This window comes from Trichosurus vulpecula, chromosome 8 (genome assembly GCF_011100635.1).
Source record: "Trichosurus vulpecula isolate mTriVul1 chromosome 8, mTriVul1.pri, whole genome shotgun sequence".
Lineage (NCBI taxonomy): Eukaryota > Metazoa > Chordata > Mammalia > Diprotodontia > Phalangeridae > Trichosurus > Trichosurus vulpecula.
This window is the reverse complement of record NC_050580.1, coordinates 26,162,807-26,188,701: the sequence shown is the minus strand read 5'-3', so window position 1 is coordinate 26,188,701 and position 25,895 is coordinate 26,162,807. Positions and strand designations below refer to the sequence as shown.

The window sequence follows — 25,895 nt, the reverse complement described above, 5'->3', positions numbered from 1 at the left end:
ACCAAGAGGAATAGTAAGGTTTGATATCAAGAGAATGTCCCCCAAAATTAGAGCTGTCCAAAAGCAAAAATTGCTTCCACCAGAGAGTGGGTTCCTACTCACTGTAAATCTTGAAGCAAGGCTGGATGATCACTTGCCAGGCATATTAAAGTGGGCATTTCTTTTCAGGTATGAAGTGAACTAGATGGCTATTAAGTTCCCATCATCAGGGAGAGAGTCATAAAATGAGCAATAGGGGACAATAATGGCAAAAGGCTGAAATTAACCAATGATCTCAAGAGGAAGAAAACTTAAAAGACCTGGATGATTTAAAAATAAACCAGTAGGGAAACATTAATGTCACAAGGAAACATGGCCTCTAATCTAGCAAACATGTTTAGGCCTCTATGAATAAATACTGCAAAACCAAAAAAAAAAATGCAACACTTATAGAGACAGAGTACCATGTGGAATTTGAAGAGAACGTGGAATGACAACACAGTGTTCCTGAATGATTTAAAAGTGAAATGAAAATTGTGAGAACACAGTTTCTGAAACAGTTGAAAAGAGGAATAATGGGCAGAAGAGAAAAATTTGAATCCTCAATTCTGAGTCTCACCAAAGTAAGAAAAGAGGACAACTGATTGAGAATGCAAATACATGAAAGTGAAAGAAAAGCTAGAAGGAGGATGCAAAAGGCAACATCATTAAAGGAAGATATGCTCTCTACTAAAGCAAAGTATATTGATTTGGAAGACAGGAAGCTTAGAGGTAACCTAAGGATTATAGGTTTCCCAGAAGAACACAAGTCAAATAGCCTGAATACCATAATGTAAGAAATATATTAAGAAAGCTGCCCAAAACTTGTGAACACAAAAAATGAAATACCAATTGCGAGAATCCATAGATTACCTCCAGGAAAAACAAAACAAAACTGACTACAAGGCTGGAAATTCCAAGTGGTAGTTAAATTTATGTGTTTTTTTTTAATTGAGAAAAAATAAATTCTGAAGTGACCAGAAGAAATTAATAAACGTTTCTTAAGCATTTTGTTATGTGCTAGGCACTGTACTAATACAAAGGAAAGGAAATTCAAATAACACAAGACTGTTTTGGATCCACCAGAAAATGCAGGCAGGCATGGAATAAATAATGTGTTCCAAAGAACAGAATGCAGTGTGGTAAGACCTATTCTGTAAATCTGAGCTTAATCATAGATGGAAAAAATAAGTGGATGTTCAATTATAAATAGGCATTCAAAACATTCCTGGAAAGAAAACCAGATGTGAAGAGATTATTTGATTTTTAAACACCCCAGACAACAGAAATTTGTGTGTTGGGGGGTGGGTGGGGATAAATGTCAAAATGGGTGAGTGCAAGGAGAAAGTGGATAGAGACAGGGATGTGCTGTTTACCTGATCACAATGAGGGCTAGCAATAAGGAAGGTTACTCCTGTCACCTCATAGGAAGAGAAGATCCTGTGTGGGAGTGGGTGAGGTGTTAGGAAGGATTAAAAAGAGAGAGGGAAAGAATTAGGATCCATTTTTTGCTGTTTTTGCAAATGGTTTCTGTGATATTGGAATTAATTTTCCCTTTGTTTTGGTTGTTTCATAGAATTCATTTGTGAATCCATCTGGTTCTAGAATTTTTTTGGTTGGAAGTTCATTTATGATTTGTTCAGTTTCTTCCTCAGAAATTGTGTTAAGTTGTGCTATATGATTGTGACGAAATATTGTGCTATAAGAAATGACAAACAGGATGGTTTTAGAAAAATCTAGGAAGACATATATGAACTGATGCAAAGTGAAGTGAGCAGAACCAGGAGAATATTACGTACAGCAACAGCAATATTGTAAGAATGATTAACTGTGAAAGACTTAGCTACTCTGATCAAGACGGTGATCCAAGACAATTTCAAAGGATGCATGATGAAAAATGCTATCTATCTACAGAGAGAGAATTGATGAACTCTGAGTGCAGATTGAAGCATACTTTTTTTGCTTTATTTTTCTTCCCCCCCCATATTTTCTTTTGCAGCATGGCTAATATGTTAATTTTTTGCATGACTTCATTTGTATAATTGTTATGCCTTCTTTAAGGGGTGGGGAAGAGGCAGAAGGAAGGGAGAGAATTAGTAACTCCAAATTTTTAAAAATGTTAATACTTTAAAAAATAATTGGGAAATATTTAATGAAATATATTTTTAAAAAGAAATTGGGTTGCTTAAATTTTGTATTTCTTGTTCTATTAATTTCATTATTTTTGTAAATATTTCATTTAAGTTGTCATTTAAGTTGATTTATTGCCATATATTTCGGCAAAGTAGTTTCATGTATCCTGTACTTTTTCATTCATTGTCAATTATCCTTTTTCATTTTTGATTCTGTTAATTTCGTTTTCCTCTTTTAAAATTGAATTAGCCATTGACTTATATCTAATTAAAAAAAAACCTGCCACTAGTTTTATGTTTTTAATTTTGATAACCTCTTATTTGATTTTCATGATTTTAGTTTGGGGTTTTAAAATTTGTTAAACTTTTTGGCAGCTAGTTGACGACATTCAGAGTGCTGTATCTTGATTATGCAAAACCTAACTTTGGTGTCAATTCAGACACTTACTGAATGTTTGACTCTAGGCAATTCACTTATTTTCTAGGTCTGTTGTTTTCAATTGAGAAATTTCACACATTCTTTTATTTTTCATTTTCTTGATTTTGTTTTATTGTTTCTTGATGTCTCACAGAGTCATTAGCTTCCACTTGCCCAACTTTAATTTTTAAAGAATTTTCTTCAGTTTCTATTCTTAAGGGTAGAATAGGGAGGGGTGAGCCTGTGACTAGCTCTAGGTTTCCCCATACTGCAAGCTTAGCTTGGCACTCTGAGAGTTGTCAGACTGGTGGTTGTAGGTGACTGACCCCTTGCTTGGAGCTTGGGCTTCTGACCTGAGCTTGAATCTGTGACCATCCTTGAGCATCCCTATATTGTTGCCTTTGCTTGAAGCTCTGAGTGCAGAGCCCCTGATTCCGGCCCACACCTGTTACGGAGTTCCTGCTGTGGTCATTTGCCTACAGGTTGGATTTGTGATCGTGGACTAGAACGAAGACCTTTTGTAGTTTCTCTGTTTCCTCTTGGATTTTCTTAGCTCTTTGTTGGAGTAAATTTGTTTTTGGTGGGGGTAGGGGAGTTGTGAGGAGGGCAGCTGGGCCTCACTGCTTCCTTCTACCTATCTTAGCAGTTTCTCCTCAGTAAATATCACTTCAATAAATACAACTTGAGAGGTGGTAGGAGTATAATGAAATGCTGGACCTGGTTTCAGGAAATAATACGTGGGTTCAAATCCTGCCTTTGATACTTACCTAGCCCTGTGACTATATGTAATGACAACAATAACTACATATAAATTATTTAACCCTTGAGTCCCGGTTTCCTCATTTGTAAAATATAATTAAACACATATGAATTACCTTGCTGAATTGTTATTAAAATCAACTCAGTAAATATATTTAAATCCTTGTGAAAGTGCTGTGTAATACAGGTAATAGAATAACTATGAAGTCCCTCTTAAAACTGTCACTTGAAATTATTCAGCTTTTTCTACAATTTAACTTTAAACAGTCTTGAAAATATTTTGTAAATACAGTCTCATAAGATGTCAGAAATTTTCAGCTGACTGATAGTAGCCACTTTCACTTACCCTTAGGCTTTCTGTCAGGTAACAGTCACTGTACCATGTGAGACATCTCAAATGCTTCTGCCCATCTCTGTTACCTCTTGAGGGGGTGGGGCGGTGGATAGTATCATGTCATTTAGTATTTATTGTCCCTAAAGGAGAACTAACTGAAGGAGGATGCCAGGCTACTGAAGATTGAGATGTTTAGGAGTCCTTAGTCCATCACTAGATTGAAGACCTGAGAGGCCAAGTGACTTGTCTGTCACAGGTCACACAGGTCCTGAGTGGCAGAGCTGGGATTAGAAGCTAAGTTCCAAATGTAGTTTGTTCCTGTACTTTATATGGTTAATATCACAACTAAAATAAATGTTGTTACACAGTCCTCGCAAGTTTGCTGCATACCTTTGAGCAGCAGACTCAGTTATCTATTACTTCATGTTAAAAGAAGCTTGATCACCCTTACATGTTCTTCTCAAATGTAGACAGGTGAAAACAAAAGATAGAATTTCACAAATGGCTATGGTTCTGAATGATAGAATTTAAACAGAGTCAGTCTTATTGCCAACATATTATTTCTCTTAGCAGGCTATTCATATCTCTGAAATGAAGGATATTGGAATTCCCCCCAAATTTCCTGTGGCTAACTGGTTCTAAGCTTCTTTTGGGGGTTTCTCAGTCCAATCCAACAAATGACTAATACTGGGAGAACCAGAATGTAAGAATACTTTGAGGACTCAGCTATTCCAATTGATTTAACCTTCTTGTTCTTGTTTTAATCCATAGGGCAAAGAAAATAGAGACAATTGGTTGGAAATTTATTTTTCAAAGTAAAGTGATTTGGTTTTTCTAGTGTTGAGCATCTGTTATGTGTGAGCACTGTGCTGATCTTTGGTGATGCAAAGACACAAGAGTAACAGTCCTGGATCTTACAGAGTTTACTAAATCACCGACATTTATTCCTTACATTCTCTAAAGCCCTCTGTTCTCAATCACAGGAGCCAGTAGGGAGCTGCTGCTGCCATTTCCTGCTGAGTGATGACTACTGTTGTGTAGTGACAGAGAAGGAGCCTCAGCAGGCGGCACATCTCTGGGCGGTTTTCTGACACTGTTATTGGGTTCTTTTCATGGTAGAAGAACCTTCATGAAATGTTTGACAGATCATCCCATTCATTCTTTTTGTAATTTATTTTGCCTGCTAAATTTGAGTGACATTTAGGTTCTGTTTTTTCACATATCCACATATCACATAATTATATTGGTTTTTGCATGAATATTAACACACACCCTCCCCATCCGCCCCACCCCTACATACACACACACACACACAGATTTTCTGGTTATGGAAACCTAATCACTTTTTTTCTTTGCTTCCTTTTTTTTTTAATAGATTGACCATTAGTATGATGGTAAGTTAGTAGTAGTTAGGGAAACATTTGAACCTTCATATTAAAGAAATTGTTAACAACAGTTCCAGAGGACTTAAGATGAAACAAGGTGTCTACTCCCAGATAAGAGAGAGAGATGATAGACTCAGGGTGTAAATTGAAGCATATATCTATTTTTAACATGCCTAATATGGGAATTTGTTTTGCTTGACTATACATATTTATAATGGGTTTTGTCTTTTTTGCTTTCTCGGTGGGGAAGAGGGAGTTGGGAGAGAAAGAATTAAGAACTGAAAATAAAATTGAATTCAAAGAAAAGAAAGAAACTCGTAAGTAATTGGAAGCAATTGCATTTCTCATTGCTTCAAGTATTGTATGAATCTTTGTTGACTTACAGGAAGTTGGACGTGGAAGGGTGTTGTATAATATATTCATGTTATTTGACAATTCAACATAGTAAACACTTAAGTTGTTCAAAATCCTGCCTTCTTATGCTTTAATAATATGTTGATGTTTAAATCTTAGGGTCAGAATTGGCCAGTGTATTATTTAAAACAAACCCTAACCAATTATCATTATGTTGCTGTGCTGCTTCTCACCTCCAGATGCTATTTGAAATAGGAGCTTGATGTATGATAAGGACAGGGTTACTGCTTAAGAAAACCCCATATATTTGTTGTTTCAAGTCATGTAGAATGTGTTATATGATAGTAGCAGCTGTTTAATAATCGTCCTTTTTTGTGTTGTGGCAGTCATCTGTACTTAATATCTTCTTACAGTTTTATATTTAGCATTTTGAAATATTAGTTATGTACTATATAGGTATGAATCATATGAGTGGTTCAATGAATCCAGAACTCTTCATTCAAAACAAATTACCTGTGCACAGTATATCCTTAAATATACATAAGAACAGAGGTGCAAATAGGTGTGTAGCATTTTAAATCAGAAGTTTTAAAGTTTCATTTGGGCAATTTGGCCAAGTACCTAATACGTAGTATTTTGAAATTAAAAATAAATGCTACAATCTATTTTGACCTAATAATGAATATACCATGACAGATTATTTCTATTAACTATAAAATTAATGTCTGCACTGCAGGGTGGGTGTGGCTTTAATAAAAAAAAAATATGGGAAAGCTAGGACTTAAAAAGATGTATTAAAAGCTAATTTAAATATTTCATAGCCTGGTAGGTGTCACATGGAGTGATGTTTTGTTTTAAATGAAATAAATTGGTAGTGTTTGGGGCATATTGGAGAAGATACAGAATGAGTAACTGAAAGATTGTTTCCTAATAAACAAGGGTCTGCATAACAAGTTGGGCAGGATAGGAGTAGAGTTTTATAGATTTAGGTATGAGTGAGCGAGTGTATTGGTAATTAAGGTGGGACTTTTTTACTGTTTCTCTCTTAGAATGCTAAAGTAATCAAATGCATTTGATTAAGTCTTACTAGATGCAAAGCCCCAGGCCCACACCCTTTTGCTGATTTAGGTGTGAAGCCTTTGGGACCTAAGAAGGGCATATAAACTCAGAGGTTATCATTTTGTTTGGGGCTCTCACTCTCACTGGAAGAGTGTAATGTGATTTGACTAGATGAGACTGGGTAGCTGTTGTTAAGAGACCCCCCCCTGCTCCCACTTTGGAAAATCCAGATGTTGGTGCTTCTCCGGTAACTGTATTGTGATTTGGTTAGAGAGAAATGTTGATCTGTTTATATTGTCTCTTTTTGTAATTTCTGTTTGTGTTTGTTCTGAAGTTCAGGGTGCTAGCTTTTCCCCCTGAATTAAGTGAATGATATACATATGTTTGATTAAAGTGAGATTGTTAACCCCTTAAAGTTGCTTTCCTTAGAAAAGCAGATCAAAGAACCTGTGCTAGCAGCCCGTCTGTGTGCTGGTGTTACTGGTCTTCCACAGCCACAGTAGTGGCAAGCAGCATTGTTGTTACAGCGGGCTAAGTATTTGAGATGACAAAGTGGAAGCCCCTACCTGCTTTGTCTGTAAATACCATGAGATGTTTAAGAAAGAAGAGGTAGGTGGCTTCTAAATGTGTTCACATGCTTAAAACTGGAATTAAGTTGAACTCTTTGGGAAAATATCTTTTTTATCTATTATGGCTTTTATTTCATGTAATATGTTATATACCCAGATGAAAATTGTTCAAATACAGATGAGAAGTGAAAATGAAGATACCGTAGTGGTCAGTATCAAAAAACATTTATTTGTCATAGTAATGCTTAGTGCAGTACAGTATTGTTCTTGAAACTGAAGAAATGTTTAAAATGTGATTCAATATCATTTTAATATAGTCAGGAATTGATTTTTGTGATTCCTATTTAACAAAGAGAAAAACAATTTCATTCATTTTCAAGCAAAGAGAAATTCTTTGAAAGATTTCTCTTGTTTCTAAGAGGAGATGTAAAAGCTACTTTAAAAACAGATATGGGTAGAGGGAAGTATTAGGAAAAAAAAACTATGAGAGAAAATTGCCCATTATTTTTAAAATTTAATTTTTTTGAATTAACAGAAATTTATTTTCTCTCATGTCTCATGCCTCCACCACACCCCCACTGGGGATGGGGGGGAAGGGGGAGGATAAAACAAGAGCGTTGTGAGGAATGTGCATAGTCTGGCCAAAAAAAAAATTCTTCATTGGTCATCTCCAAAAATTACATGTCTTGATCTGCATACTGAGTCTCTCACCTCTCTATGAGAAGGTGGGTAGCATACTTCATTGATATTTTTAAATCATGATTGTTCATTGTATGTATCAAAGTTCTTAAATCTTTCAGAGTTGTTTGTCTTTACAATGCTGTTGTATTATTCTCTGGGTTCTGTCTACTTCACTCTCTATCAGTTCATATGGGAGTTTCCAGGTTTCTCTGAACTCTTCCTTTTCATCATTTTATATGGCCCAATAGAATTTCATTATATTTATTTATCATAATTTGATCAGTCATTCCCCAGTTGACAGGTACCCCTTTTAGTTTCCAGTTCTTTGCAACCACAAAACAACATAAATATTTTTGTATGTGATTCCTTTACTTTGATCTTTTTTAGGGGTATAGAAAACCTAGTCATCATATTGCTGGATCTGCCTTTTATTTCTTTGCAGAAAAAGGCTGGTTTTCTTTTGTACATTTGTTTTAAGCAGTAAGCATTTTTACCACAAAAATTTGGGGGGGGCAGTCTGGGGTATAACTTAAAATTGCCAAGGCAAAAGAAAAAATGTAGCATATGGCTTTTTGATTTTAGTATCTACTCTTTGACTTAGAGTCTGTTATCTATTTATTATGTTATTTCATAAACTACTCTGCTAGTTCTGCTCACTTCAATTTGCATCAGTTCATTAAAGTCTAGCCAGTTTTCTCTGAAACAATCCTCTTGATCATTTCATTTAGTACAATAGTATGCCATAACATGTATATACCGTAATTTCTTCAGGTATTACCCAATTAATGAACACTCCTTCAATTTCCAAATATTTGTGACCACAAAAAGAGCTGCTATAAATTTATTTGTAAATATAGGTCCTTTTCTCCTTTCTTTGATTTCTTTGGGGTAGAGATTGAGTAGTAGTTTCTTTGGGTCAAAAGATATGCAGAATTTAATATTCTCAGTGATAATGTAGGATATAAACTTTGTGAAAAAGACACCTGCCATCCACATTACTATTACTGTCAACTCCCACAGACAGGTAGTAAACCCAATAGCCTTGGGAGTAACTTTGTCCTACAGTGTTCTGGCCTTGCATCCAATCTGGTTCCCTGCAATAATCATTTGGAAAAGCGTCCCTTGTGGAGATGCAGCCAGTCCCCTGCCTTTGCAGATGCTGTAGTACCAAAGTACTAGCGGTCCTAACTCCTGAAGGCCTGCAACAGAAAATTCTCTCCACCAAAGGGCTTGGCACTGTCATATGGTTCAACATCAGAAATGGATATGATTTCATCAGTAGAAATTATATTTGAAAGCGCTGCGTTATCGTGTCCTTTGCTGTTATACTCTAAAGATCATTGGAGCTTGACCTTTGATTTACCACTGAAGTGACTTGTATGTGTTGTGTCACTCAGAACATAAGCTCCTTTAGAGTGGGGACTACCTTTCTTCTTTTTGTATTTTACCATGCTCTTCAGACTTACTAAGTGTGCAATAATTTTTTAAATTCATTCATTATCTGAGGCAGCTTGGTGCAGCATACTGGTGAGTGCTGAGCTTCCAGAGTGCCGGGAAAACCTGGTATGACATGTTGCCTCAGATCGTTAATATCCGTGTAAGCCTGAGCAAATTACTTAACCACTGTCAGCCTTAGTTTCCCAGTTTGTTAACGTTAACTTTCATTATTTGTGTTGTTTGCAATTCTCATTGTTGAAGGGCTGTTGGGTATTGAATTGAGTTTGAACGAACTTGAAAAAGGAAGAAATGGCCGTAGTCATTGCTTTCTTCAGTCAGTCTGTGCTAGTAAATTATTAGCAGGAAAGAATATATATATATAATGCTACTTTTTTTTGAAAGTATAAAGAAAATGGGAATTAAAGTATTCCTTTTTATTTCATCCATAATAGCAAAGAATACTCTTATCTCATCTGTTTTTGTTCCATTTAAGTTACCCTAAGATATTTTAAATTGTAATAATTTTTTTACCAAGTGTTCAGAACTGTAATTATCATTTTTTCATTAAACAATCTACTCCAAATTCAGTTTGTCCCCTTAAATTGATAATAAAATGTATTTTATTCTATTAACTTTTCATCATTTTTCTTATCTTATTACTGATTAGTATGCTGCCATAAACATTTAAGATTTTTTAAAAAATTACTATTTTCACAAATGGAAAATAGCTTTGGACATCTTCTTTTAATTGGTACAAGCTATACTTTATATTAAGCTCAAAGCTGCCAGGCACTTAGAAGATGATTTTGTGATATTAATTTTTTAAAAATTATAAATCAGATATATATTAAGCTCCTGTTTTTCTAAAATCCCAAAACTGATACCTCCAAGACATTAATACATTTAATTTCTTGATGGAGAATACCCATGACAAGCTATACTCCTATCTGATATTTCATTAAATAATTAATTTCCACAGTTTGTCCTTTAGTGGATAAAGATTTAAACCAATCTTGTACACATTGGATATTTGTGCTATCATATAATAACTGAAAATAATGCACAATCTTGAAGTAACATGTAGATCATTAAAAAATACCTATATTCGTTTTGTTTTAAGCATATTATGTTTTAATTTGGCAATTAGAAATAATTCTATTTTCAATTAAGTGCTTTATTAATGAAAGTAAGGAAAAATAAGACTACATCTGATAGGTGTGATTTCTTAGTCTGTAGAGTAAATGAACTAGACCAAATAATCTTTAGAGTTTCTTTCTTTTTACACTTGATGCAAAAAATATAAAAATTGTTTGTTGCATTAGTTTTCTCTGAGATGCTCTGTGTGTTCCACAGGCACTTCTTTAGCTTATTCTTAATAGTATATGATGATCTCTTTTAAAAGCTGGAATATTGGTAAGCAGGAGGTTTTTTTTCATTTGAGGTTTATTCGAAGCTAGATTTATTTCCTTTTCTGAGATTAGGTTATTTAAGATCTCTATCTAGCATTCCGATGGTTTTTGTAGTTTATGTTTTTGAAGATATTCCCCTTTTTGTGTGTTCTTAGTTTTGTTAGTATATAACTATGCAATAATATAGTCTGTTGTATTTATTTATTTTAGTTTTGTTATGATTTCACCTTGCTCATTTATCCTGCTGCACTTGACCTTTGATGATGGACATTCTTATTCTGGTCATGTCATTCACATCCCAGTGATTATGAACTCTTGTAGGTCATTATAATCCAAATTCCTATCCAACATCCCCTACCACCTGATTCTTTATTTCCATTCCCCTCTGCCCCAAAGTCTTATCTGAACTCCAGCCAGCCCTTCCGTTGTGCGCTCTAGAATGCCTGTTCCATAAACAACACACTTGCCTTTATCCTAAATTTATTCATTTCCCTTTCCTTCCATCTACTTGCTCTTATTAAAACCTACTCACTGATTGGGGTGAGGGAATTGGAATGCCCTTTGCTCCCCATTTCCATTTCCAGATTCTCCTCTTTCTTCATCACTCAGCAACATCTCTTTCTTTGAGGTTGTTATTCATTTCTACCACATAATCAAATAAATTAGAATTTTACCTGTCCAAGCTGTGGAATAATAAGCACTCTAAAAGAATTAGAGCAAATTACTTATGATCTTAAGGGTTACCATATCTCTTCTATATTTCAAAGACATATAATTTCATTAGTATATGACTACTCCCTCCACTGTTACAGAGAGTAGGTCCTTCTGACTTATTAGATAATTTTTGAAAGTTGCTGCAGCTAAAAACAATCATGACCATCATCATTAGCCTCTCATACTTTGATGGGCAGACACATCACTAGGCCTTTTCTTGATATAAGATCTATAAGATCTTGTACCCCACTAAAATAGCCATTGAGAATCCAGGGTCATCTCCATGCCACATGACTTCTGAAAATAGAATTTATTAAGGATAGGTCTAGAAAGCATATAATAAATACTAATAGAATATTCTTTCTTATGGGCAGCTAGGAGGCACAGTGGATAGAATTCTGGCTCTCGGGTTAGGAGGACTTCTCTTCCTGAGTGCAAATTTGGCCTCAGACACTTACTAGCTGCGTGACCTTGGGCAAGTCACTTAACTGAGTTTACCTCAGTTTCCTTATCTGTAAAATAAGCTGGAGAAGAAAATGGCAAACCACTCCAGTGTCTTTGCTAAGAAAACCCCAAATGGGGTCACAAAACTGGGACACGACTGAAAACAACAATAAATTCTTTTACATGGTTTCCTATATAGTATGCTAGGAAACAAATTTCCTTTCCCATATGCAATGCAATATACTTAAAAAATTTTATTTAACTGCTTTTATTTTTTACCTTAATTTCTCAATAAGTCTTCTACCGTTCTCCAAACAGGACTCGTCTTTATAACAAAGAAGACAAAATAGCCAAAAGAAAACAAAAGATCTAAATAGAAAACTAACTAACATATCACTTAGATCTGATGGTAGATGTGATATGCTTCGGTAGTTCCCTCCTTCTTTAAAAAGAGGGACTAGCTACATTCTCATATCTATTTTGCAGGGATAAGCTGGTCATTATCATTACATAGCATTCAGTTTCAATTTTGTTTTTTCCCCCAATTACATTATTGTAGACATTTGAGTATATTGTCTTGCTCTTATCTTACTTCATTTATATAAGCCTCCCCATGCCTTTTTGTATTCTAAATATTCATTATTTCTTTAAGTTTAGTAATATTCCATCGTAGTCGTGTTGCACAATTTATTCAGCCATTCGATGATCAGTAGGCATCTGCTTTGTTTTCAGTTCTTTGCTACTAGAAAAAGTGCTTCTATAAATATTTTGGTGAATATAGGACCTCTCTCTTTTTTTTTATCTCCGTTTTATATATGTCTGGCACTAGAATCTTTGAGTCAGAGGTTATGAACTATTTAACACCTCTCTTCCCATAATTGGAGATTGCTTTCCAGCATGAATATACCAATTTAGAGCTCTAATAGTGTAATATTATGCTTGTCTTTTCACAGCACCTTCAACACTTTCTGATTTTTGCCGTCTTTGCCATTTAGCAGCGTGTGAGCTCTACAACCTTGGAGTTGATTTAATATGTATTTGTTTTATTAGTAGTCATTTAGAGCAGTTTTGTATGCTCATTAATTGTTTACAGTTCCTGTGACCTCTAGTCCGTTAGATAGTGTCTGTTGGTCATAGGTATTTGGATTATTTCTCTGCATTTTGGAAATCAATCTGTTATTTGATGTACCTGAGATGGCATGGCAGTGTGTTGAAAGCCTGAGATAGATTGGCTATGGGGCCCTGCTTCAATTCACTTAACTCTTGGTCTCTAGTAAGCATATAAGTTTCAGAGAAGGTTCCAACCTGCTTTTGTTGAGGGTGTTTCTTTACATAGGATGGATGAAATCATATGTCCAGCCCCTGTCCATGTTTGATATAAAAGGTTCTTCTCCCACCCCCAGCCCCCTACCCTTGCAGCTGTTTCCTTGCTTATCCTAATTGTATTGCTTTTACTTGTATTAAAACTTAAAGTTCACATAATTTGGTCTTTTGTGATTATCTCTGCCCGTCTTAATTTAAGAACTCTTCACTTAGCCATAGTTATGAAAGGTACATTTGATGTAGTTCTCTTCAAATTTTTATGATCTTTATCATTCAGGTTGCATATCCATTTTGTACTTGTATTATCTACTGCAATATGTTGTTTTAAAGCTAATTTATGCCAAATTGCTTCCCAGCTTATCCAACAGTTCTGACAACTTATTTTCTAAGTAATTTTTATTTACAGCTTATCAAACATAGGCTGTTGCTATACCTTTTAATCAGGCACTTAGAATTACAATTGTTACACTTCAAAGACATAATTTTTACTTCTGTTCCCACTCAGACCAGTCTCTCCTTTAAGTGAACAGGCAGGGACATTAATTTGTTTGTTTTTCATTGTAGGAATATTGGATACCTTTTGAGTCCTGGTTTCACTCCTATCTTTCTTTCTCAATTATGTAAATTGTCATATACTTCTGTTTTGTTTTGCAAAATGGAAACCCTTTTCAGCCCTTCCTCTTTGTTGTTTGAAGAAATGCTTAGTAGCCTCCTGGAATAAGGGACTGTTAGTCTCTTTGTGGAAACTGCCCTGGTCAGACCACGTAGTGTTGTACAAGTATTTCAAAGACTGTCATGTGTTAGAGGGCTTCTGTTTCTTCTTTTTGGCCCAATTAGGCTTGATAATAATAGAAACTTCCTAAAAATTTGAGCTGTCCAAAAGTGGACTAGGCCACCTTCTGACCTTGTGGGTTTTTCCTCATTGTAGAAGCTGAATGATAACTGTTAGGTTACAGTAGGGATTCCTTTTCCATTGTGGGCTAGACAAGATGGCCCATGAGGTCCTTCCTAGGAATAGATTCTGTGATCAGATTATTCCAACAAAAATTTGATTTACGCTGTTTGCAAGTCATGGTACTGGGTACTGGGAGAATTGAGGCCTAAAAACAAGGAAATTAATCTGGACACAGTTTGTGTGAAAGGCATACAAACTGATCCTGATCCTTACAGATGTCCAAGAAGTATAGAAGTGAGGAAGGAGAGCTTTCTAGGTGTGGGATATTGTCACATAATACTTAACACTCAAGGCATTTTAATACAGTGACCGTGTTGATGTAACTTTATATCAAAAGTTTTATATATATATATATATATATATATATATATATATTAAAAGTTATATACAAGTTTTCCAGAAAGTTTTATTCCAACACTGCATTGTAGTGTAGAAATGATCTTAGGTTCTCAAATTCTTTGCTAGCAGAAAATCAGCTCTATGAAGTTCTATCACCCTCATGGTGCTTCAAGTTAGGTCCTGGAAACAGACTATATCAGCTATAGTAATTAATTTTTTCATCTTGGTTACTGATTAAAAGAAGAAAAGTATTACAAATTGGTACTTGGCTCTCTAGCCTCTTCTGCTCTTGTAGAAAAGGGGGCAAATGTTAAAGATCAGGGACTTTTAGACAGCCTGTAAACATTAACTATTGCCATTGTGAGTGTGAGATCCTTCTCTATTGAATAAAAAGTAGACATCAAACAAACAGATTCACACTAATGTCAAAACTCTTTTCATGAATTAAACCAGAAAACAAAAGGAAGTTGTGGCACAGTGGAAAGCTGACCGAGTTTTTCCTAAGGGAGGCAACAAAAATTCAGTCATATCCTAAGAGATTTAGAGGAAGAAAGGAACTTAAAGGTAAAACCCCCAACCCCTTCATTTTACAGATTGAGGTACCTGAGGTCCAGATGTAAAAAATTATTTGCATAGTTAGTTCTGTTGTGAACCTGAGGGAAATCAGAAATATTTTATTGAAAACTTGACCATTTTGTCTCTTTCCTTGTCCGTCACTAAACATTTATTAAGCACTTATGTACCAGGCACTTTTCTAAGGTGCAGGTACAAAAAGAGGCAAAAGTCCCTGCCCCCAAGGAGCTCATAGCCTAAGGTGGTGGGGAGAGACAAAAAGCAAACAATGTACAAACAAACTATACACAGGATAAATAGATAATTAAGAAAGCAAGGCACTAGAAATTAAGAGTAGTTGCTGCCTGTAGAAGGTGAGATTTTAGTTGAGACAACATTCCAAAATTTGTGGGATGCAACCAAATGTAAATATGTACATTAATAAAATTGACAAAAAGCAGATCGAGGAATTAGGCATGCAACTTAAAAAGCTAGAACAACAAATAAAAAATCTTCAATTAAACACCAAATTGGATATCCTAGAAATCAAAGGAGAGATTTTTTTATAAAACTAGGAAAAAACTAAAAAAGTAGGAAAACCATTTGAACTAATTAATAAAACTAGGAGCTGGCTTTTATGGGGGAAAAAATGGATAAGCCATTGGTTAATTTGATTTTTTAAAAATAAGAAAACCAAATCTCTAGTATCAAAAATGAAAAGGGTGAATTCACTGCCAGTGAAGAGGAAATTAAAGCAATTATTAGGAGCTACATTGCCCAATAAAACTAACAATTTAAGTTAAATCATGAATATTTACAAAAATCTAAGTAGCTCAAATATCAGAAGAGGAAATAGGATATTTAAAAAAATCCTTTCTCAGAAAAAGAAATTCAACAAACCATCAATGACCCTTAGGACCAGATGGATTCACAAGTGAACTATACCAAACATTTAAGGTACCATCAATTCCAATACTTTATAAAGTATTTGAAAAAATATTTAAATAAGAAGTCCTACCAGATTCTTTTTTATGACACAGCTATAGTTCTAATATTTAAACAGAGAAAGCAAAACTAGAAAGCTATAGACTACAATGAATATCAATGCAATTTTTTTTGCAGATAGCATTTAATTTTTTTCCCATTACATGTAAAGATAGTTTTTAGCATTCATTTTTTAATAAGATTTTGAGTTCCAGATTTTTCTCCCTCCTTTCTCTCCCTCCTTTCCAAGATGGCAAGCAATCTGATGTACATTATACATATAGTGCAAAAATTTTAAATAAAATCATATCAAGTAGATTATAGCAGTGTATCACAAAGGTCATATACTATGACCAAGTGAGATTTATGCCGGGAATGAAGGGCTGGTTCAGTGTTAGGAAAACTATAAGCATAATTGACCATATCCATAGTTGCAGAAATAATATTATTATATCAATATGTTCAGAAAAAGCCTTTAGTAAAATATCTTGCCCATTCCTATTGAAAACACTAGAAAGCATTGGAGTTAAAGTAACCTTTCTTGGAATAAGTTGTATCTATCTAAAACCAAGAGGAAACATTGTGTTTAATGGAGGGAAACTTGAAACATTTCCAATAACATCTTGAATAAAGTAAGGATATGTATTATCACCTTTATTACTCAATACTGTACTAGAAATGCTATCTATAACAATAAGACAAGAAAAAGAATTTAAAGGAATAAAAATAGACAATGGGGAAACAAAACTATCACTCTTTGCAGATGATACGATGGTTTACTTACAAAATCCCAAAGAATCAACCTAAAAATTCCTTTGAAAATAGCTAAGACAATGTACAAATACTTGTGAGGTCTACCTGCCAAGACAGACCCAGGGAGTATATAAATACAGTCATAAAACACTTTCTACTCAAAAAAGACATCTAAACAATTGGACAAATATTTACTGCTCATGTGTGGGCCAAACCAACATAATAAAAATGACAATTCTATCTAAGTTAATTTGCTTATTTAGTGCCATACCACTCAAACTACCAAAGAATTATAGAGCTAGAAAAAATAGCAACAAAATTCATCTAGGAGAATGAAAGGTCAAGAGAATCAGTGAAAAAAATGCTAAGGAAGGTGCCTAGCAGTTCTATGTTACAAAGTAGTAATCAGCAAAGTCATACGGTACTGGCTAAGAAATAGAGTGGCAGATTAGTGGAATAGATTATATACACAATTTACAGTAGTAAAAGACCGTAGTAATCTAGTATTTGATAAACCTAAAGATTCAAGCTTTTGGTTTAAGAACTCACCATTTGACAGAAATTTCAGGGAAAATTGGAAAGCAGTTTGACAGAAACTTGTCATAGACCAGCATTTCACACCATATACCAAGAGAAGATTGAAATGGATAAATGACTTAGACATAAAAGGTAATATGAGTAAGTTAGAGGAGTGTGGGCAAATGTTACCTGTCAGATCTGTGGATAAGGGGGAAGAGTTTATGACCAAATAAGAGATAGAGGACATTTTGGGAAATAAAAGATAATTTTGATTGCATGAAATTAAAAAAGCTTTCTGCAGAAACAAAACCAACACATCAAAAGTTGGAAGGAAAACAGAAAACTGGCAAAATATTGTTCAGCAGGTTTCTCTGATAAAGGTTTAATTTCTTTTACACACACACACACACACACACACACACGCACGCACACACAGTACTGAGTCACATGAGAGCCATTCCCCAGTTGGTAAATGATCAAAGGATATGAACAGGCAGTTTTCAGAAGAAGAAATCAAAGCTCTTCAATAGTCACATTATAAATGCTCTAAATCATTACTTAGAAATGAAAATGAAAACAACTCTAAGGTAGTACGTTACACCTATGAAAATGGCTAACATGACAGAAAAGGAAAAAGACAAATGTTAGAGGGGATGTGGAAAAATTGGGACTTTAATGCACTGTTGGTAGAGTTGTGACTTAGTTCAGCCATTCTGGAGAACAATTTGGAACAACAACCAAAGGACTGTCAAACTATACATGTCCTTTGGCCCAGCCAGACTTTTACTAGGTCTGTATGAAATACATCAAAGAAAAAGGAGAAGAACCCTTTGTACAAAGATATTTATAGCAGCTCTTTTTGTAGTGGGAAAGAATTGGAAGTTGAGGGGATGCACATCAATTGGTGAGTGGCTGAACAAGTTGTAGCACACAATTGCGATGGAATACTGTTACACTACAAGAAGTGATTGAACAGGATAGTTTCATAAAAACCTGGGAAGACTTGTATGAACTCATGCAGAGTCAAGTGAGCAGAACCCACAGAACATTGTACATATTGACAGCAATACTGTAAGGATGATCAGCTGTGAACATTTAATTACTTTAATAAAGACAATGTTCCAAGACAATTCCAAAGGACCCAAGATGAAAAATTCTGTCCATCTCCAGAAAGAGAACTGATAAACTCCAAATGTAGATTGAAGCATACTGCTTTAAAATAGTAGTTCATTTTTTCCCCAATTACCTGTAAAGATAATTTTCAACATTCATTTTTTTGGAAATATTTTGGGTTTCAAATTTTTCTCCTTCCCCAAAATGGCAAGCAATCTGATATAGGTTATACATGTGTAATAATGTAAAACATATTTTGTCATTAATCATGCTGTAGAAGAAACAGGAACAAAAGGAAAAAACTACAAAAAAGTGAAAATTTTTCAGTATTTTTTTAAAAAAACCTTTTTTTATTCTTATTTGGTCATGTTTGCTTTTGCAACTGTTTCAACAGTCCAGCTAGCAGCTTCTGTGGGGGTGTAAGATCCACCCACAGCCAGCACCCAGAAAGCTGCCAACAGCACAGGTTCTTTTGATCTGCTTAACTAAGGAAAGCAAGGTGAAGGGGTTGACAAGCTTACTTTAATTCACCACACAAATATCATTCACTTAGTTCAGGGGAAGAGACCAGCACACTGAACTTCAGAGCAAATTACAAACATCAACAGACAGACCTTGTCTGATTGAAATCCCAATACATAGTTACCAGAGTTCAACAAAGTCTTAGCATCCGGGTTTACAAGCTGGAGGGCTCCTTAGCTACAGCTGCCCGGAGTCTCCTCATCAACACCATCTTGAGAGCCCTGCACAAATGGCTCTGTCCTCCCTTCTTATAGGGCTTCAGAGGTCATTAGACATCATCTGAATGACCAGAGCTTAGGCTCTGGTGATTGGTTCTTGAGTTGGCCCCTCCCCTTAGGACCCTGGGAGGTTCACATCCACATAAATTAGGTTAACACCTAATAGGGCATGGCTCTATTAACACCTCCCCTTAGCCAGCCCCACCTTTGGCCCCACCCTAGCCACCAATCCACACCCCCATAGGTTTCACACCTAATAGGGGTTTGGGCCTGGGGCTTAGCACCTAGTAAGGCTCAATGAAATACACTGAATTACTCAAAACAAAAGCCAAACTCTTCAAGGGCACTTGTTGAACTAAGTGCTAAGATTTTGCTTACCAACACAGCAACCTGGCTAATATGGATACATGTTTTATGTGACCTCACGTGTATATAATCAGAATTACTTGCTTTCTCAAGGAGGGGGGAAGTAGAGAATTTGGAACTCAGAAGTTTAAAAAAATGATCGTTAAAAAATTTTACGTGTAATTGGGAAGTATTTAGCAATATAAATAAAAACCAGTTCATAAAAAAGGGAGAAAATGTTGCAGAGAGTTCAAGGAGAGTAAACATGGAGAAAAAGTCCTTGAATTTAGCCATTGAGATCCTTGCCAGCTTTTGAGAGAGAGCAGGTACCATGGAATGATGACTTCAGACTATAATGGAAAAAAATCACATCTTCCTTCTTATTGCTAACTTCCTCCAGATTAAGAAAATGATATACTTTAATATCCATTTATCTTAATGCAAAGACTGTTGTAAACAAAGACAGCAAAAACTAATTTTGGGGATGTATCACTAAGGCAAGTGTCATTGTGACCATGAATATACCTGTATAGTTCTGTGTCGCAGAATATAAGAGACTGTCCATATAAAAAGTAGAAGTAGTAAAACACTTATTCAGACACCAGAGGATCAAATCCCAAAACCATAACTCCAATTCTATATAGCAGCAATTATATCCCAAAACCAGTAAGCCCACTTTATCATAACAACAAGGCACTTAATATCACAGCAGGGAGCCCAACCATCCCATAATCTTCCCCTCTGCTGGAGCCTACTGGTAAACACTCACTCACAAGTCCTAGCTGTCTTGTTGCCTTCATCCTCTCCTCTCCAAAGTTCTGAGAGGGAGCTTAATGGCTACCCTCAGAGTATATATATATATATATATATAATTTGCAAAAGAGTGTGGACCTTCTACAGACAAGCCTGTCCTAGTCAAGTTTCCCCTAACTAGCTCTACCTGAGACCTGTTAATGGGATTCATGGATTAATGGGATGGGAAGATCCTTAATGGCCTTAACAAGACAAGAGATTATAATTCAGCTGTAAGAATTGAAAGACCCCAAATTCTTTAACACAGAAAAGCACATAACTGCCATTTCCTAGTTGATAGTGTAAAGATATGAACAGTTTTAAAAGGAAGAAATCCAAGGTATGGATAAGGCCAATGAAATAAAAAAAAGAAAGAACCAATAAATACAGAATTAAAGCAAATCCGAGGACACCTATCCCACTGAGACAGGATGAGAAAGGATAATGACAGTTACTGGAAAAACTATGGGAAAACAGGTATATTAATGCTATGTTAGTACAACTCTGAGTTTGTATAGCCATTCTGGAAAACAAATTGGAACTATGCCCCCAAAGTTACTAAATGGTGCATATCTTTTGAATTTGCAATATATTTCCTAGACCTGTTTCTCCAAGAGATCAAAAAAAGAGAAAAAGAACTCATAGGTATAAATATGTATTTATAGCAGTTCTTTCTGTGTATAAAAAATGGGAACTATGCAGATGCCCATCAGTTTAGGAAGTCTGAATAGAGTAGGGTATATGAATGTAGTATAATACTATAGTTCCATAAGAACTGCCAAAAGAGATGGTTTCAGATAAACCTGAAATGTTGTATGTGAACTGATATAGAGTGGAGTGAAAAGAACCCAGACAGCTCCTCTACTCTCTTTGCTTGTAACAGCACACGCCTTCTTCATTTGAACATTGACAGTTCTCGTCATATTTGTCAGTTTGCCAATGCTACCTTGAAGTCATCTGGATTTGATTTTTTCTGAGTCTTAGATATATAAAGTGCTTTGCTTAGATAGGTTGGCCTCAAAGACATCTGTTCAAGTTTCACCTCTGGCACGCACTGGCTGTATGACCTAGGCCTGTAACCTAATTGCTCAGAGTGCTCTGGAATTCCCTAAAATAATTAAGTTGCAGAAAAGGTGCTGACTTGAATTTATAGAATTTTCTATGAAAATGGATTTACTGGGAATTCTCTGTACAAATAACAATACTGGTCTAATCTCTAGCCTTTTTTTCCATCCGATCACTTTCCTTATTATTCTAGTTGCTTTTATGTTTCATTGTTCAGAAGTTTTGCAATCTAATGTAATTATGATGATCTATTTTATCTTTTGTTACCTCTTCACACCCAGGCAAGTGGCAGGTATGAGAAAAGATGGATAGGGCTGTTGAAGGGCTTGTAGGAAGAGAGATACTTTAAGGTACTGTTTAAGGAGCTTTACTTTAGATTGAAGTTTTAAAAACAATGACAAATATAAATAACTTTTGGGTTTTTTTAAAAATATACAGGAAACAAACTGATTGTCAATGTGGAAGCCGTTTCTTCTTCAGCTGTCTGTATTTTATACTGTATTTTAAGATCTTATAACATTCCTTGAGTGATGTAACCTCATAGATAATTTTATTTTGCCCTCTTATTAATATGAGGCCAGGACTAAAATAGATTGCTGTATGCTCTATAAATGTTTCAGACAGTGTTACAGCACATGTTCAGTGTTTAGCCCGACTGCTTTTCAGTTCCAAGGCAGTAGAACCCCTGTCTCAGTGTAATTGCCTCACATCATCTCTCAATTTGCATACCTACCAGAGTAAAACCCTATGTGTCTGCTTCTACTTTGGTGGGAATGACCCTGGGAAATCCATGCCTGCCCCAAATTTTCCAGGTTCTATCTGAATATATCCTTCATTTATCACAGTCGTGATCCAGTAGTAGGAGGGAAGGTCAGCCAGAAAGCACTGTCTAGTTCATCAGAAGGCCAGACATCTTAGCTACCCTTCACTCTAGTCCCTTGAAGTCAAGGTTACTTGATTCATCTCTGTATTTACGTTTCTTACTCTTTGGAGAGTCTTAGGATCTCCCAAAGGTAAGGAGAAAGGTAACAGCTGTGAGGCAGCTGCTTAACCTCCTTTACAAATTAATTTAATTAGCTTTGTTGTTGTTAGTTTTTATTATGGATGACAACTGTAAAATTTTTGTTAATTGAAGATTAAAATTTGTTGAAATTTTTCTGGAAGTACTAGTCTACTTTCTGCTTTAATCAATACAGTATACTACTATTAAGTGGCAGATGCTTCAGTGTGTAGAGCTCCTGGTCTGGAGCCAGGAAGACTCATCTTCCTGAGTTCAAATTTGCCCTCGGATATGTACTAACTCTGTGACCCTGGGCAAGTCACTTTACGTTGTTTGCCTCCATTTCCTCATCTGTAAAATGGGCTGGAGGAGGAAATGGCAAATCCCTCCAGTATCTTAGCCAAGAATAGCCCAGTGGGATCAGGAAAAGTCAGACAGAAACTGAAACAGTGGAACAACAGCAATAATTTCATCCTGTGGCACTGTGGCTGCACTTTTGGCTGCCTGTTCTGTGTAGACAGTTTCACGCTGACACATTGGTTCTCTTGTTCAATCCTCTGGTGACAAACTCCTCTAGGGTTAGCTTAGTGATCTGTGGATGAGCAGGATCTACCAGAAATTTTACACAGTCAACATAGCTTTTAAGAACAACCCAAGGTTTTCCTTGCGCTATGATTGAAATCAGACTCTTACTTTAATAGAAGAAATTTAGTGTGAACAGAATTTAATGTTTCTCTGATTTTAGCCATTTTACTTCTAGCATCTTAGGGTGATCACTGCTGAATTCAGTTCTCTGTACATACAAGAGCAATGTAAAAGTTATAAGAGTTTGAATTGAATCCTTACTGGCCTACATTCCTTATTGAATTATATCTTATTTGCCTTTGGTGAAAAAAAATTAATGTAAAAGGAAATCTAGTTGAGTATTTACAGTAAATACTAATTTTAGAAGAAATTACTTTTTAATCAGTTTCGTATATTGTATTTCAGTTCAAAAAGTATTTTATGAAAAACTGATATATTTTTTTTTTCACTTTGCTTATGTAACTTTTCCCTAGATATATGTCAGATTTGATGATCTTGAATGGGAGAAGCAACAGTGGATTCAAGTTTATGAAGATTTTACTGCTTTCTTGTTGGAATACCAACTAGTTTGGGCAAGAAGGAAGGACCCTAGCTAGACTCAGAGATCAAAGATTAAACAAATTGAGTGGCCTACATTGGTAAGTTTTTTTTTTAATATTCCAGTAAGAATGTCAGTTGTTATACATAGCACTCCCATAATACTAATGCTTCTTAAGTATCTGACTGAATCTTCAAAGAATTGCCATTCTTTTCTAAAATTTCTCATGTATCATTCTGCCACAAAAATCTGCTAAATATGGCTCTCAGTTCTATTCTGTCCACAAAACAAAGTTTAAGTAAAAGTGGAAAAAAATAGAAAGGGATGCTGAGAGCTGGGTTGATTGGGTGACATGCTTCTTGGAATTTCTTATTTCAGGTATGTTTTACATTTGGAAGGGAAAAGAAGCACCTGTTTTAAAGTTTTTGACTGCATTTCATTGTGGGGCTTTGTTTGGGGGGATCATTTTGCTATGATTCATACGTGACCATCTTTCAGAGCTTATTGAGCAAGGTAAGTTATTATAAAATTGCTTCACAGAGAATTCAGTTTTCAGGAAATAGAGTAAAACTTATTTTCTGAGCAAGTTGGTTTCTTTTTCCTTCTGGTCTTTTAGAGTAAACTACTTCATATGCTTAAACGGGAAATGAAATATCATTAAATGATTTGAACCAGATATGTGATTTCACTGGTGCCAGAAAGTCCCTTTATGCATGCAGATTGGCAGATGAGCCTTGGGTGACAGGCAGAGAGAAGTGCTTGGGGCACTGAGCACTTTACTTGCTGGCCTGGTTTCCTAGGACTCATGTTTGTCAGAAGTGGGACTTGAATCTGGTTGTCCTGACTCTGAGGCCAGCTCTGTCCACTAGCATTGAAGGCTTTTTTTTTTCTGACTTCACTTTTAATTTGTTGAGGCAGATATATTGAAAACAAACTAACTTCAGTTATTAATTGTTATTGGTATACTACAATCACCTGTGTGTGCAGAGGACCAAAAGAGATAGAAAATTTAGATGAATACATGGGTGAACAAGGAAGGGCAAATCATATTCTTATTCCACCCAACTCCAACAAAGAAGTTATATTTGTGAAAATAATGTGAACAGTGGAAGAAAGTTAGCCATTCCAGTTTAGAATTTCTATTAGAGCAGATTAATTTTACATGTATCCTTGATTTTGGGAGACTAGATTTCAAAGAGTCATTAAGAAGTAAAATTCTGTAGGGGAAGTAGCTTGGGTAGGATGGGAACCCCTCAAGATTAAAATTTTGAAAAACATTTGTACAAGAATGAAAAAAGATGTTAACTAAATTACCTAATTTGTCTGTCTGGGGTTGTTGTCATCCAACTTAAATTTTCAAAAGACTTGTGTAGAAAGTGGAATCAAGGACTTGTGATGAGAGTTTGAATCTTTAAAATGGTAACAAGGCCTTGTAAAAATAGTATTAGTTTTGCCAAAGCCTGGAATGACCTGAGGATGGTGATGGAATTTAAGATTAATAAAAGGGGTCTGGAGATTATTTAGCTAATGTGGGAAAAGGGAAAGATTAAAAAAATTTTGAGAATGACCCTCTGGGAAAATGACAACTGAGGACAGGAATACAGAGCTGTTCAAATTCAGTTTTATTTCAGTTTTTTCTGCTAAATGGAGTGGTTTTTTTTTTAATTAGGTAGGGCACAGTGAAATGGCTAATGGGGAATTCCTATCTCTCTTCAGTTAAATAGAGAATGGGAAGAGAAAATGTTGAGGTCATTACGTAGCCCAGATATCCTAGGCTATTGAAATACTAGACAGAAATGATAGAGTGTTGTTTTCAGTTTTCTTTTAAAGAGTACTTATAGCATTGAAAAGGGATCATTGTTATGATTTCAAAAAGGGGGAATTGAATGGAATCTGCAAATTATAGACCCGTAAATTTGACTTCTGTTCTTGGCGAACTCATAAGATATAGTTAAGAGTCACAAAGACCCAAGACAGCTTCATGAAGACAGGTCATACCAGATGAACCTTGTTTCATCTTTTGATCTACACTTCTGATAGACCTACATAGTAGGTATAGGACTTCCTATCTTCCCATCAGCTGGAAAACTTCACAGGCTTACTGACAAAATTATTCTTACCTGATAGTCTTGGGGGAAGCCCATTAGTGTGGGTTCATGACTGATAGTGTTAGAAAAGGCACTTCCCAGTCTCCTGGGTCTCCGTTTGGCTCTGAGAGAGGGTAGCCACATACTCTGAGGAACTGAATGGAGTCTAGTAGGGGTGGAATGAGAGCCTCAGAGCGTGTGGTACAATTTCAAATTGATTTTGATTGATATCTTTTGTTTCGGTATAACCTACATTCTTCCCCTATTTCTCCTCTTCTCCTTCCTGAAGAGGTATCATTAGTTCTTTTTCAGATTATTGAACTTCCCTTTGGAGTTATAAAATGCATTTAAGCAACTGAAATTACATTTGTATAAATGGTCACAAATACATGAAATTACTGATCTTAAGTATTTTTCAAATTTTCAAGATTGTTTAAGAAATATGTTGTAAAATATTTTTTACTTATACTGTGTTTTGTAAAATTGGATTGT

At 35.4% G+C, this 25,895-nt stretch overlaps 2 protein-coding genes across 4 annotated transcripts in view; one reads left to right on the top strand and one right to left on the bottom strand.

Moving 5' to 3' along the window:
- The window catches only part of JMJD1C (jumonji domain containing 1C), a 224,926-nt gene that overhangs the window by 11,003 nt on the left and 188,028 nt on the right, over positions 1-25,895 (top strand). For 2 of the 3 annotated variants that reach the window (XM_036735648.1, XM_036735645.1), the window contains exon 2: positions 23,252-23,416. The gene's annotated coding sequence lies outside the window, so the exon portion shown is untranslated. Of the gene's footprint in view, positions 1-5,348; positions 5,364-23,251; positions 23,417-25,895 lie in introns of those variants that run through there. The other variant, XM_036735646.1, reaches the window with a different exon arrangement.
- LOC118829440 (collagen alpha-1(I) chain-like) overlaps positions 1-25,895 on the bottom strand; it is a 164,169-nt gene that overhangs the window by 53,526 nt on the left and 84,748 nt on the right. The window lies entirely within an intron of this gene.